At 42.5% G+C, this 14981-nt stretch overlaps 1 protein-coding gene across 4 annotated transcripts in view; it reads right to left on the bottom strand.

The window, feature by feature from the left end:
• The window catches only part of ARID3B (AT-rich interaction domain 3B), a 57529-nt gene that overhangs the window by 21333 nt on the left and 21215 nt on the right, over positions 1 to 14981 (bottom strand). The window lies entirely within an intron of this gene.

Here is a 14981-nt window from a genome sequence, read left to right as displayed (position 1 = left end):
GATGAAATTCATTTCCATTAGAGAAATAATGAAAACCTAATCCTAATTTAATTGATTAGGTTAAACCAACACCATTCAGCCAATTAGGAGGAAATGGCAAATACGCCTTTGTTTATGTTCTTGGAACCTGCTTCCTGCCTTTATTCAGTTGGGTAACTCTTACTCCCTAGATTAGGCAACACATTCTGGGGGAAGCCTTCCCTTCACTCCCAGCTGCACTAAGTACTCTGGAAGAAATCTCTGTACATTTTGAGCTTAGAATTTAACACATTTCAGAATTATCTATCATCCTCACCATATAAGCTCCTTGAGAGCAGAAGTTTCTTACCCATCTTTGTAGCCCCAGCAGAGAGCACGATGCTGGCACTTATGGGCCCCAGCGAATGTCTGACGAACTATAATCATTGCTAAAAGGCATTAACTGGCTACTTGAATCAATTAGGCACCTCTTCAAAAAATACATATACACACTATAAGAAGAGTCAAAAAGAAGAAAAAAGCCCTCCATGGCGGGGAATATGAAATGTCACGGTAGAAGTCTACACTGGTCAGCGGAGGACCCAGTGGATGGGGCTGGATGCAGCAAGCCTGTCACTGTCTCATCGCTCCCCCAGGACTAGAGGTGCATGGAACACTGGGGTGTGTAAATGGTTGGGGAAGGGCATCTGGGGATGCGGAGCAGACGCTTCCTAGGAGGACATTCTTCTGACTGCATAGGGATCTCACTGTCAAATCTCGTCAATAACATAAAAGCCTGGTCTAATTCCCTTCTTTCCTATCTTCCCCTCTAATCAAGCTTGCCTGAAAGCAGGAGGTATTATTCAGTTATATTTTGGGACCATACTTTACCTCGGCTACTCAAAGAGGGCTCAGAGATGCAGACCCGCTTCCTGATAGCAGCAGTTTAGTACACAGTGAGGTAAGTATAAGCAAGAAGAAGTGACACTCTGTCAGCTGAAATGAAACAGACTACACCAAATTGTTTCCCTGCTTATCTCACAAGAGATGTGTGTAAGGAAGTGCTCAGTAAATGCTATCTGACTGTGCACTCATCATCTCCCCGGGCAGACGTTGTTAGAGATCTCCCTATAGCTCTTCAGCTCAGGGAGGCCAATAACCATGCGGGAGAAACACTATTAAAAAAAAAAAAAAAAAAAGCAAAAAAAAAAAAAAAAAGCTAGGATTCACCCCCACATTGTAATTACAGTCAACAGAAATCTGGTATCATCTGGTGGCAACTAGCACAATGAATAATCAAGATGAATTATGCCTGTCAGGTCAGCAAACCCAGACAGAGTTACAGTTCCCCTTTCAAAAGATGCAGTAGGTTGCCCTAATGCCCAGTGATTTTGTTTGAGCCAGTAATTCCTGCTGGAAAGTCAATTATCCCGGGAGCCCCTATCGGCTGAAAGACATTTAATGGGGGATCATTGCCGCTTCTGTTATGTCAGCTGTTCACTGTGGCAGCTCAATTCCCAGATCTGAAGCTGATTCTGTTCACAGGAGGATTCTTTCTCTACCAGTCACCAAGAGAGACGAAAACACAGTTTTTTGCTAATTACAATAACTTCCAGGCACTCAGAATGCGTACTCAGAAACTATTTAACACTCAGCTGGGTGAGGAGGACAGAATCCACAACCTAGAATTCAGACAGGGCTTTCCACAGCAGGAGAGGAGTGTAAAAACAAGCACACCAGTACAATCACCGTGTGACTACGTGTGAAAATAAACACCCAAGTGCGAGAGCTCAGCTCAGGAACAGAGAAGGCATCAGAGGGTGGGGGCTGGGGGCTGTCATGACCCCTTGGCTTTCTCCAGCTCTGCTCAAACTAGACACCAGAACCCGAGCGGTGGGAGGGTCAGACCTCGCACTAGCTACGGCTTGCTAAATATGAAACACTTACAAATCTGCTTAGTTACAGGATTTTAGCCTGAAACACCCCTAGCTCAGTGATCACAGAAGACAGGGAAATTTGCCAGAATGGGATGGTAAGAGGTTACTCAACTCTTTGGGCGATGCTACCGGCTGACCCATTCCACAGACAGGAATTGTGGTTAAGATTTAAAGAAAACACTGGAAGGGCACAGGAAGGGTGGCTCAGTTGGTTAGGCGTCCGACTCTTGGTTTCGGCTCAGGTCATGATCTCAAGGTTTGTGGGATCGAGTCCCACGGCAGGCTTGGCGCTGACAGCATGGAGCCTGCTTGGGATTCTCTCTCTGCCCCTCCTCTGCTGGCTCATGTTTAAGCATGCACATGTGGTGCTCTCTCTCAACAAATAAATAAACATTAAAAAAAGAAAAGGAAACACAGGGGAAGAGTTGCCCAGGAGTGGAGGTGTTTTCTTTCATCCAAGGCTGGGATGGGCCATTACTTAATCTATAATAATCAGCTGGGGCTGATAAGGAAATGTCTGCTCTCTTTACAGGACATGACTCTCTTGATCTTGGGGCCATTAAACCCTGCTTCACAAAGTTTTCTGACTGAGGTAAGAGTACTTCTGGCCCTGCCTGCCCTTCACAGTCTAGCCGGAATGCTATTTCCTCCATAAAGACTCTTGCTTCTATCCACCAGGCAGAACTGATGCCTTTCTCCTCTGGGCTACCACCAGACATGCTGGTTACTTGTACCCCGCCTACATCCCCAGTCTGTGCGTGTCCCCCGGAGTCTGTGTGCATCCCATCAGGGTATCCCCAGCCTCCAGTTCAGAGAAAGCATGGGCACGTTTACTGAAAGGCTCGAATGGGCTCCCCCATGAAACCTCCAACCCTACACCTCCTCTGTTCTCTTCTCCTCCTTTCATGGGGAGGACCCAGGCTTTAGCACTCTGATCAACTACTGTAAAACATAGCTCACTTCAAGTTGATGTGCAGGTTTCTTGGCCTCTCACCAGGCTGTGGGTGTGACTACTGAAGCCCAGTGACGATTTCTGTCTTGGATGCCATGCATTGGCGGGAAGGAGAGTAAAGAGTGGCAGAGGTGAGTGTGGGGAACACACATCCAAAAGGAGCTAGCTCCACAGTTTAGCGGGGTCCCCGAGAAAAGCATTTCAACTGAAGGGTCGCGGCATACAAGTCTATGGGCTAGGGGACCGGGCTCTGTTACTGTGAGGGCAGCAGGCAGTAGCCAGTGGTCACTTAACTGCTATTTACAACCTTCCCAGCCTCTCCTACTTGAGGCCCCTCTTAAAAGCTTTGATCTCACCAGGAGCTTACAGGAAACTGACAGTTTGTTCCCAAATACCCAACCAAGCTAGCTGTGGATGCTATATCCACATTCAGCTTACTTTCCCCAGGGAAGCACAGTGTCTTGTCTTTAAATCCCTCAAAAAAGGGAGTGGAAGAGGGCTGGGGGAAGGAGTAAGGGGAGTAGAAAGCTAAGGCTTGGGCAAGGACTGGGCCAGGGGCTTAACTAGCATTTTCTCACTGAAGTGTATGATGTAGGGGTGGTTCTTTTAGAGATGGGAAAACAGCAGCTCGAAGAGCAAGCTGCTCAAGTGGCCCAGGGTCTCAGAGTTTCCAAGTGGCAATGCCAGCATGCAAACGAAGGTCGGGCTCTGTTACACCATCCTGCCTTGTGGGTGGAAGAGACAGCAGAGTGTGTTCTGGGTGTGACATCAGGGAAGGAGAGAGGGAAGAGAAGAACTAGAAAATCCTCTGGCCACAGAATGCCTACAATTCCAAGCCATGGTCCTTTTATTCCCTGATTCATCTCACCGGTTTCACCTGGGAAGCGCAGCCCACCAGGCAACTGGCCGTCAAGCATCACCTGCCCGAGGGACTTACCTGGGGGGACTGGGATAAGAGCTACTAACCTTTTGCCACTACCTCCAAAACATCCTCGGTAGGATGAGCCTGTTGTCCCCCAGGGGACAGGATGCCAGGGAAAGGAGAGAGAGAGAGAGAGAGAGGCAGGTTAGCCTTAGCCTCTGAGAGGGCCAGCAGAATGCGGCACTTAGCACTGGGATGTGCACACAAAAGGCCTTCAAACAATAATGAATCAAAGTCTAACGTGACTGCTCCTCAGAATTAAAATTGTGCTTCCCCAACATTCCAACCCTGGAAGGCCCAGAAGATAGAGGGGAAATGTATCCACTCTGAAAATCTAAAAGGCTGCCTTGCAGAAGAGGAGGCAAGGTGGTGGTGTTTTTTCTTTTCCTTTTTCCCCTAAAGCCCCAGAGGGCAGAACTAGAGTTAAGTAAGGGAGGACAATTTCAAGGAACAGAGGGGGCCTTCTCAGGAGGTGAGCAGCTTTCTGTCCCTGGATGGCCATCTGTCTGGGACGTCATGCTGTGGAATCCAACATGGGACAGGGCTGGATGAGAGGGCCTCTGGGGGCTCTTTCTGTCCTGAGCAGCAAAGACCCTATGACAAACTCATTCAACACTGATTTCCTGAGAACCCGCCCTGGGGAGAGCATTGTGCCAGCTGCTGAGAATACCCCTTCCCTCCCGACCCCCCCAAAAGTGATTCTTCTCGCTGGGATTTTTACCATGGAGTTGGAAAAACAAGTTGGACACACACACCATTTAACAGAGCAAGTCAAAGTGCCCAGGAGGTGGAAGAAAGGAGGGCGCCTCAGAGGTGGAGATAAAGCCGGCCTGGAAGAAGGGGTTGAGGGGAGATTTACAGTGTAAATGAGCTCGGAGTGGGGGGATAAACAAGGCATGTTTTGGCAGGGAGGATTCAAGTCTGAATAGCTGAGGTGGGAACAGGCTGTGAAATGCCTTGAATACCAGGAGGAAATTTAAACTCTGAACTGTGAACAGGAGGGAGGCAGTGGATGTTTTCTGAACAGAAAAATAAATGATTAAACCAGTGTTTTAGAGGATTTTAATAACCCATTTGATTAGGAAAAATAGAAATCTACAAATGTATGTAGACACCTAACCGAGGTTAAGATTATCGGGGATTTTCACCTTTCGTTTTTTCATTCTATCATTTCCATACGAACATGCGATCGCCTAGGATATACTACATAATGTGAAAAGTTCTGAGGGAAAAAGAACAAGACAGGAGCCTCTGACCTCCTGGAGCTTGCAGTCTAATGCTGAGGGAGAGATGATTAAAAAAAAACCAATTGCTTATTTTTCTAGATTAACTTTTGAATGATGTGTCAAGCAAGACCTATCACTTGCTCTCCCCCTTCTCTCTTGCCTCCAACGAAGAAAATCTGGATTGCACTGAAATTATAGAATAGCTCGGTGAACTGACACCTTCACAATAGTTTTAGCCTTTCTAGTAAGGGGGCAGTATGACCCTTCATGTAACAACATATACTTCTGCAGTAACCATTTGCAATGCAGATATACCACTTTTGTAAAATGCACGGAAGACCTGAAAGGGAAAGCAAGCACTGGAGGATGCCAGGCTGTGTGGTCCATGTGGAGAGCCTGGGGTAGGGCAGGGGACAGCAGGACCAAGGAGACGAAAGGGAAAGGGGATGAATGTGAACCTGATCGTGAGAAAGATTATGTTCTGATGGAAATGAAGAGACGCTGGGCAAGGCATCAAACCAGAATAGACCAATGTCTCTGGTGGTGGTGGTCTGAGTATGAGAGAAAGAAAGAGGAGGAGGAGGGGAGAGAAGACAGAATATTCCACAACCCTGGAACAAGCCAGGTTATGGCAGCTGGAAGCGACAAGCTTCCAGTGAGGAGAGAGGGAGAAATTCAACCAGTATTTGTTGACCCAAGAAGGCTACCTAGGGCCTTTCTTTTACTGGAATTTGGAAGAAGAAGAAGGAAAAAAAAAAGCCCAACCAGACCACACCTCCAGGATCTTAGGAGCCAGCGCTACATTCCTCAGAGCTGTACCTCCCCAGAGACAGGAGCGCCTGACTTTAAAAGCAATTAAGTATCTAGGCTATTTTAGGATTACTCCTTGACCACCTGGAATATCTTATTAAAGCACAGCTCAGATGTCCAAAGCAATTTTAGTTCCCATTCCTCACTCCTCCCCAAGGCAAGAGTTAACCCTTTCCTTCAGGTTTAAAGTGCAGAGAGGCTAAGTTACCAACTCTTCATTTGGGCTCCCCATATTCCAAAACCTCCAAGAAACTGTCCTGTCCTTCATACATACTTCAGACAACTTTTTCAGAGATTGAGTGTTCTCTAAAGACACAGATCAGTAATGTGTTTCCTTTCTGTCTACTCTCTATAATCTAACAGATTCTGAACCCCAAGGTCAAGGATTTGGGCAAATTCCTGGGGCCCGAATCTCAAAGCAGTCATTAGGAAAATAACTAGACTTCAAAAGGGGCTGATCTCAAACTCATGGATACTATTTAATCACTCTGAAATATAAAATGTAACTAAAGCACTTGGACTGAATATTGCTATTGTTACTATTGTTATTTATTTATTCAAAAAATTTTTTACGTTCATTTATTATTGAGGCAGAGAGAGACAGAGCACGAATGGGGGAGGGGCAGAGAGAGAAGGAAACACAGAATCTGAAGTAGGCTCCAGGCTCTGAGCTGTCAGCACAGGGCTTGATGCAGGGCCTGAACCCGTGAACTGCGAGATCATGACCTGAGCCGAAGTCTGTCGCTCAACCTACTGAGTCACCCAAGCGCCCCTATTGTTATTTTTTTTTTAAATACGCAACCTACAAACTACCTTTTCACTGGCTAGACGTCACTCTAAGGATATCATGTAAGCCTCACTGTGACTGCTCTACTGCTGGCTAGGCTGATGTTGCTGGAATGTTAAAAGCTCAATGCAATACCCAGATCTTGGTAGGAAGAAAAGAAAAACATATTTGCCCTCCCAGCAGTTTTAACTGGTTCCAGGAGGTAATGAGACATGCACAAGGGGGTAATGGGCAGGATTACAGGAGAATCCTAAAAGGAGACTGAAGCCCCAGGAAGTAAAACAGATATTGTTATAAGCAACACTGTTGGACTACAAAACCCTCCTGATAAGATCAGGATTACTGCTCTCGGCTAAATTGCTCAGGCCTTGGAAACACTAGAGTTATAATTATCAGATGCACACCTTCCGCCTTCAGGTAACTTTAGCAGGAACCAGAAAGCACCTCCCCACCTCTTACTAGCAGCAAAGATCAATTCAAACTCGGTGGCTTGGAAAAAGGGTTACGGGACACTTTCTTGATTAAGCAGTAGGAAAAAGGGGGAGGAAGGGAGAGAGCAGCAGTCCTGCCTTGCCATCTAGGCACACAATCCTCCAGGCAATACTTAAGACTGCCCAGAAGTGGGGTTTTCCTACAAAATGAGGAAGAAAATCTGAAGTGCGGTGTTGGCGATGAGGATGCCCCTATGCCAAAGAGTGAACTGGCCCCGGCAAGTCTAAGTCGGCCACAGAGCAAACTGCCAGCTCCTCTTCTTGGCCGAGTTCCAGGGGGCCACACGCTTACTCTGCCCTGAACTTCCACACTGGCTCCTGCCATCCATTTAGAGCACAGTGAACCCGTGAACAGGCAGCCAGCAGTGGTGAGCCGAGGAGAACATCTCATCTGACCTTCCCCTGACAGAAGGGAAAACTAAGATCTGAAGAGGTTAGGAAACAGGCCCCAAATCAGTGCTTCAGAAACTTTTTTTTTTATAATTAAACTTCTTTTTCTCGAGCTACATTTTTTAAATTTCATTATTTTGTTTGCTTATTTTGAGAGAGCAGAGAGAGTGAGCAGGAGAGGGGCAGAGAGAGAAGAGAGAGCATCCCGAACAGGTTCTGCACTCTCAGACACAGCCCGACGCAGGGCTCGAACTCATGAAACTGTGAGATCATGACCTAAGCTGATGTCAAGAGTTGGACGCTTAACCGACTGAGCCACCCAGGAGCCTCTAAAGCTACATTAAAAAAGAAAAACATTTGTTTTTAAGTTATCTCTACACCTAATGCAGGACTCAAACGCACAGCCCTGAGATCAAGAGTCGCACACTGGTGCCCCCAGCCAGCCTGGTACCTCCCAGCAACATATTTTAAATGTATAGGAAGAACACATTTTTAAAAAATGCTATGAAAAATTATTTTATAAAGTAAAAAAAAGAAAACTTTCATTTCAAGGTTGGCATTCCACAGAGAAGGTTTCCTCACACCAAAGACAAGAGTCCGCCCCGCATCCAGTTTTGAAAGCTTCTCCTAAGACTTCTCCCCACCCCATGGCCCCATCTTGGGGGGCGGCGCCACGGTGTATGCATGTTCTGACTCTGATGCCCGATGCCCTGTGCTGCCTGCCACCTCTCCCTGGCCGTCTTCTCTCATACACAGTGACCTGCTCCTCTGTGAGGCTGGCGCACCAGCACAGGGCCTGGCAGAAGGAAGGGGTTCAAATGAATGTCAGCCACAGGCACAGACTTCGGAGGATCACTGCAGGGTAAGGGACGAACTGGGGGGAAGCAAATACTTAAAAGAAAGTGGGCTTCACTTCAAGTTCTAAAAATACAACTCTAAAAAAGGGACCTAGAAGGCGATATAAACCATTTCCTAAAGTCAGCAGTTTAATCTTAACATTTCAAGAGTATATCAGAAGCACATACATTAAAAAAAAAGAAAAAGATCCCATTATACATATTCAATTTTACAAATTAGCAAAGCTTTAAAAAATGATAAGATTTGGGGTACCTGACTGGCTCAGTCAGTTAAGCATCTCACTTTGGCTCAGGTCATGATTTCCTGGTTTATGAGTTCATGTCCCACACCATGCTCTGTGCTGATGGTGCAGAGCCTGCTTCAGATCCTCTGTCTCCCTCTCTCTCTGACCCTCCCCTACTCTCACACTCTCGAAAATAAATAAACATTATATATATTTTTTAAATAGTGAGATTGAATGATAACAAGGGTTGGGGCAATTGGATCTCCTTTATTCCCATAACGGAAATATAAAAACGGCAGGATTTTTCCAGAAAGTCAGTTGCCTTATTAAAAATGCCATCACGGGGTGCCTAGGTGGCTCAGTCAGTTAAGTGTCTGACTCTTGATTTCAGCTCAGGTCATGATCTCACAGTTCCTGAGTTTGAGTCTTGCATCAGGCTGTGCTGACAGTGGCAGAGCCTGCTTGGGACTCTCTCTCTCTGCCCTTTCCCTACTCAAGTATGCATGCGCACATTCTCTCTCTCTCTTAAAATAAATAAATAAACTTAAACCCTAACCCAACCAGTGACGTGCCCAGCCCTGTTTCGTTATTTCATGTGTATTACACATTTAAACGTCAGCACAATTCTGAGGGGGCAGGGCTACTACTGTCACTCCCATTTTTCAGATAAGAAAACCAAGGCATAAGGAAGGCAGCGGAAACACCTAGTAGAAGGTTGCAAAGCAATGGAACAGAAGAGTCAAGAATCAAATCCAGGCAACACATCTTCAAGTCTCTGCTTTTAACTGCTTCACTATCTAGTCTCCTGCTGATCTTATAATTCTGTTCTCCAATTCTATCCTAAATAACTAGAAATACAGTTTCATTTATAATAGCAAAAAATTAGAAACACCCTACATGTTTGCCATGAAGGCACAGGCAACTCGTGAAGGTGCTATCCATGTGACAGAATATCGCGCAGCCAAATAAACACTTAATCCCTACTTCATATCCTTTCCATGAATTCCAAATTAACGAAAGAGCCCAAATGTCCATCGACTGATGAATGGAGAAAAACGACGTGATATCGCTCTCCTACAAATAAGAATAGAATCCCCCTAAAATAAGATTTATATACATATATATTTTTATTTCTGGGGAGAGGAAGGTCTTTTTAAATAGGAGAGAAACCATAAAGGGAAAGATCAACTGATATAGCTACATCAAAATTTAAACTCCCACCTCATGAAAGAACTACAAGATGAGAGACTGACAACTGGAAAGGGCTTGCAACATGAAGACGAAAAGCATAGGTCAAGCTCAATAAGACAAAGAAAACAGAAGAGAAAATGGGCTAAAGCAACAAAACACAACATACCCAAACTCATGGAATGTAACAAAAGCAGTACTAGGAGGGAAATTTATGGCAATAAAAGCCTACATTAAAAAAGAAAATGTCAAACAACCTAACTCTCCACATCAAAGAACTAGAAAAAGAACAAACTAAGCCTAAAGTTAGCTGAAGGAAGGAAATAATAAAGATCAGGGCAGAAATAAACAAAACAGGCACTAGAAAAACAACAGAAAAACATGAACTAAACTAACAGACGTTTTTTTGAAAAGATAACAAAATTGACAAACTTTTAGCTAAACTAAGAAAAGAGTGAAGACTCAAACTTATTTAAATTCAGAAATGAAAGAGGAGACATTACAATCAGTGCCATAGAAATAAAAAAGATTATAAGAGGCTACTCTGAATAGTTCTATGCAAATTACAAAATCTTGAGGAAAAAGATCAATTCTTAGAAACTTACACCTACCAAGACTGAATCATGAAGAAACAGAAAATCTGAACAGCCCTATAACTAGTAAGAAGATAAAATCAGAATCCAAAACCTTCCAACAAAGAAAAGCCCAGAACCAGATGGCTTCACAAGTAAATTCTACCAAACATTTAACGAAGAATTAGCAGCAAGCCTTTCCAAACTCTTCTAAAAAACTTAAAGAGGAAGGAACACTTCCAGATTCATTTTGAGCCCAGCAACACCCTGGTAATGAAGCCAGAAAAAGACACTACAAGAAAGCTACCTGATGAATACAATGCAAAATCAATAAAATACAGGCAAACCACTATCAACAGCACATTTAAAGGATCATCTACCATGACCAAATGAGACTGATTCTGTGGGATGCAAGGATGATTCAAAAATCAACCAATTCACAAAAATCAACCAATGTGATATATCACATTAACTGATGGAAGGTAAAAATCACATGACTATCTCAAGAGATGCAGAAAAAACATTTGACAAATTTAACATCCTTTCGTGATAAATATGCTCAAGGACTAGGTATACAAGTAAATTACCTCAACATTTTAAAGGCCATTAATGAAAAGCCCACAGCGAACACCATACTCAATGGTGAAAAATCAAAAGTTTTTCCTCTAAAGTCAGAAACAAGGCAAGGATACCTACTCTTAACATTTCTATTTAACACAGCACTAGAAGTCCTAGCTAAAACAATTAGGTAAGAAAAAGAAATTAAAAATCCACATTGGAAAAGGAGAAGTAAATTATCTGTTTGCCAATGACATGATCTTATATGCAGAAAACTCTAAAGATTACACACACACACACACACACACACACACACACACACTCAGACTCTGTTAAGTGAATTCTGGGAAGTTGCAGGATACAAAATGAATATACAAAAATCAGTTGTGTCTCTATACACTAACAATGAACAATCGAAGAAGGAAATTAAGAAAAACAATCCCATCAATGGCATCAAATGGAATAAAATAAAATAAAGCTAATCATGGGGGCCAAAGACTGGTACGCTTAAAACTACAAAATACTGCTGAAAGAAGTTAAAGAAGATACAGAAAAATGGAAAGACACCCCACAGTCGTGAACTGGAAGAATTAATATTGTTAGATTGTCCATACTACCCAAAGAGATTTACAGATTCAATGCATCTCCCACCAAAATCCCAGTGGCATTTTTTTTAACAAACAGAAAAAACAATTCTAGAATTCATATGGAACCACAAAGGACCCGAAATAGCTGAATCAGTCTTGAGAAAGAACAAAGCTGAGGCCTCATACTTCCTGATTTCAAAACATATCACAAAGCTACAGTGATCAAAACAGTATGCTATGGGTATAAAGACAGATATTATTTACCAATGGAATAGAAATAAACCCACACACATATGGTCAATTGACCTCTGTCAGGGTACCAACATAAACAATGGGGAAAAGATAGTCTTCTCAGCAAATGGTGCTGGGAAAACTCAATATCCACATGCACAGAATGAAAACTGCCCCTCAGCTTATACCATACATAAAAGACTTATAAACATAAGACTTGAAACTATAAGGTTCCTGTAAGAAAATACAGGATGAAAGCTTTGTGACGTTACTCTAGGCAATGATTTCTTGGAGAGGATACCAACAGCACAAGCAACAACAGTTAAAATGACAAATGGACTATAGCAATAGCAACAAACTTTTGCACAGCCAAGGAAACACTTAACAGCAAAAGGCAACATACAGAATGGAAGAAAATGTTTGCAAGCCATGTATTTGATAAGGGGTTATATCCAAAAGATATAAGAAACTCCTACAACTTAATGGCAAAAACAAAAACAAAAAACAAAACAAAAAAACCCCAAATAACCTGATTACAAGGGGTGTAAAGACTAGAGCAGACACTTCTCCAAAGGCACACAAATGGCCAGCACATCTGTGAAAAGATGCTCAACAACACTGATCATTATAGGGAAATGCAGATCAAAATCAGTATCACCTCCCATCTGTTAAAATGATTATTAAAAGCCCAAATGTCCATCAACTGATGAATGGATAAAGAAGGTGTGGTATAGATACATACATACAATGGAATATTACTTGGCAATAAAAAAGAATAAAATCTTGTCATTTGCAACAACGTGGATGGAACTAGACTGGATTATGTCAAGCAAAATAAGTCAGTCAAAGACAAATACCTTATGATTTCACTTATATGTAGACTTTAAGAGAATACAAAAGATGAACATAGGGGAAGGGAAGGAAGAAAAAAACAGAGAGGGAAGCAAATCATAAGAAACTCTAAAATACAGAGAACAAACAGGGTTGCTGGGTGGGGGGTGGGCTAAATGGGTAATGGGCACTAAGGAGGGCACTTGTTGGGATGAGCACTGCGTGTTAAATGGAAGTGATGAATCACTGGGTTCTACTCTTGAAACCAATACTACACTGTATGTTAACTAACTTGAATTCAAGCTAAGAAAAAAAAAAAGAATTCAAGTATTATACTCAGTGCTAAGTGTAAAATTTTCAATGTTTATACTAAACTTCGTATTTTAAGGAGAATGCTATGATAGCCTTAGTATCCTACCATCTAGAAGTCTAAATGGCTTAAATACTGAATAAAAAGTCATATGTCACAAAAACAAAAAGGAATTAGAATCACGACCTCGAAGAGGTATCCACACTCTCATGCTCACTGCAGCATTGTTCAAAATAAGCAAGCTATGGAATCAACCTAAGTGCCCACCAATGGATGAATCAGTAAGGAAAATGTGGTATACCAGAAATAAACCCAAACCTATATGGTCAATTAATCTACAACAAAGGAGGCAAGAATGGGGAAAAGACAGTCTCTCTTCAATAAATGGTGCTGGGAAAATTAGACAGCTACATGCAAAAGAATGAAAATGGACCACTTTCTTATACCATACACAAACATAAACTCAAAATGGACTAAAGATCTAAATGTGAGACCTTTCAGACCATAAAACTCCTGGAAGAGAACAATGGGAGAATTTCTTTCACATCAACCTTAGCAACATTTTTTTAGATCCTTCAACAGGCAGGGAAACAAAAGCAAAAATAAATTATTGGGACCACATCAAACTAAAGAGCTTTTGCACAGCAAAGGAAACCATCAGCAAAATGAAAAGGCAACCTACTGAATGAGAAGATATTTGCAAATGATATATTCGCTAAGGAATATCCAAAATATATAAAGAACTTTTACAATTCAACACCAAAAAACCCCTACAAATAATCTGATTTAAAAATGGGCAGAAGACCTGAAGAGACATTTTCCCAAAGGCATACAGAAGCCAACAGACACACAAAAAGATGCTCAACATCACTAGTCCTCAGGGAAGGGCAAATCAAAATCACAATGAGACATCACCTGTTAAAATGGCTAGAATCAAAAAAACAAGGGGTGCCTGGTTGGCTTAACCAGTGGAGCATGTAACTCTTGATCTCAGGTCGTGAGTTCAAGCCCACGTTGGGTACAGAGATTACTTAAAAATAAAAATGGAAGGAAGGAAGGAACAGATGGACAGACGAACAGTGTTGGTGAGAAAGTAGAGAAAAAGGAACCCTGGTGCACTGTTTGTGGGAATGTAAACTGGTGCAGCCATAACTATGAGTAAGAATGTTCCTCAAAAAATTACAGAAATATGATACGAATCTAGTAGTTCTACGAAGTGGGTATTTACTGAAAGAAAATAAGAACATTAATTCAAAAAGACATGTGCACTCCTATGTTTACTGCAGCATTATTTACAACAGCCAAGATATGAGGGCACCTGGCTGGCTCAGTCGGTTAAGTGCCCCGGTCATGATCTCAGAGTTTGTGGGATCGAGCCCTGGTGTCGGGCTCTGTGTGGGCAGCTGGAGCCTGCTCAGGATATTGTCTCCCTTGCCCCTCTCATGCCCTCTCTCTTTCTCTCTCAAAATAAATAAATAAACTTAAAAGAAAGAATACAATAGCCAAGATATGGAAGCAACCTAAGGGTCCACTGATAGATGAATGGATAAAGAAGATGTGGTATTCATATACAATGGACTATTATTGAGCCATTAAAAAAATGAGGTCTTGCCATTTGCAACAACATGGATGGACACAAAGGGCATTATGCTAAGTGAAATAAGTCAGACAGAGAAAGACAAAAACCATATGCTTTCACTTATATGTGGAATCTAAAAAAACAAACGAATAAAAACACAAAGAAGCAGCAGAAACAGACTCATGAATACAAAGAACAAACTAATGTTTGCCAGAGGCAGGGGAGGTAGCCCGACAGGGCACAATGGGTGAAGTGGAGGGGGAGATCCCGGTTTCCAGCTATGGAATGAATGAGTCATGGTGATACAAGAGGGAATACAGTCAATGATCTTATAATATCGTTGCATGGTGACAGATGGGAGCTGCACTTTCAGTGAGCACAGCATGAAGTGCAGACTTGTTCAAGCACTAGGTGGTACACCTGAAACTAATGGAACTCTGTGTGTTAACTAGACTCAATTGTGGAATATTATTCAGTCACTAAAAAGAAGAAAATTCTATAATATGTGCTAATATAGATGAACCGGGAGAACAAGATGTTATATATTGTAAACATTTCAATAAAAAGTCAA

Source organism: Suricata suricatta, chromosome 9, assembly GCF_006229205.1.
Source record: "Suricata suricatta isolate VVHF042 chromosome 9, meerkat_22Aug2017_6uvM2_HiC, whole genome shotgun sequence".
NCBI lineage: Eukaryota > Metazoa > Chordata > Mammalia > Carnivora > Herpestidae > Suricata > Suricata suricatta.
This window is presented reverse-complemented; position numbering and strand designations above follow the sequence as displayed.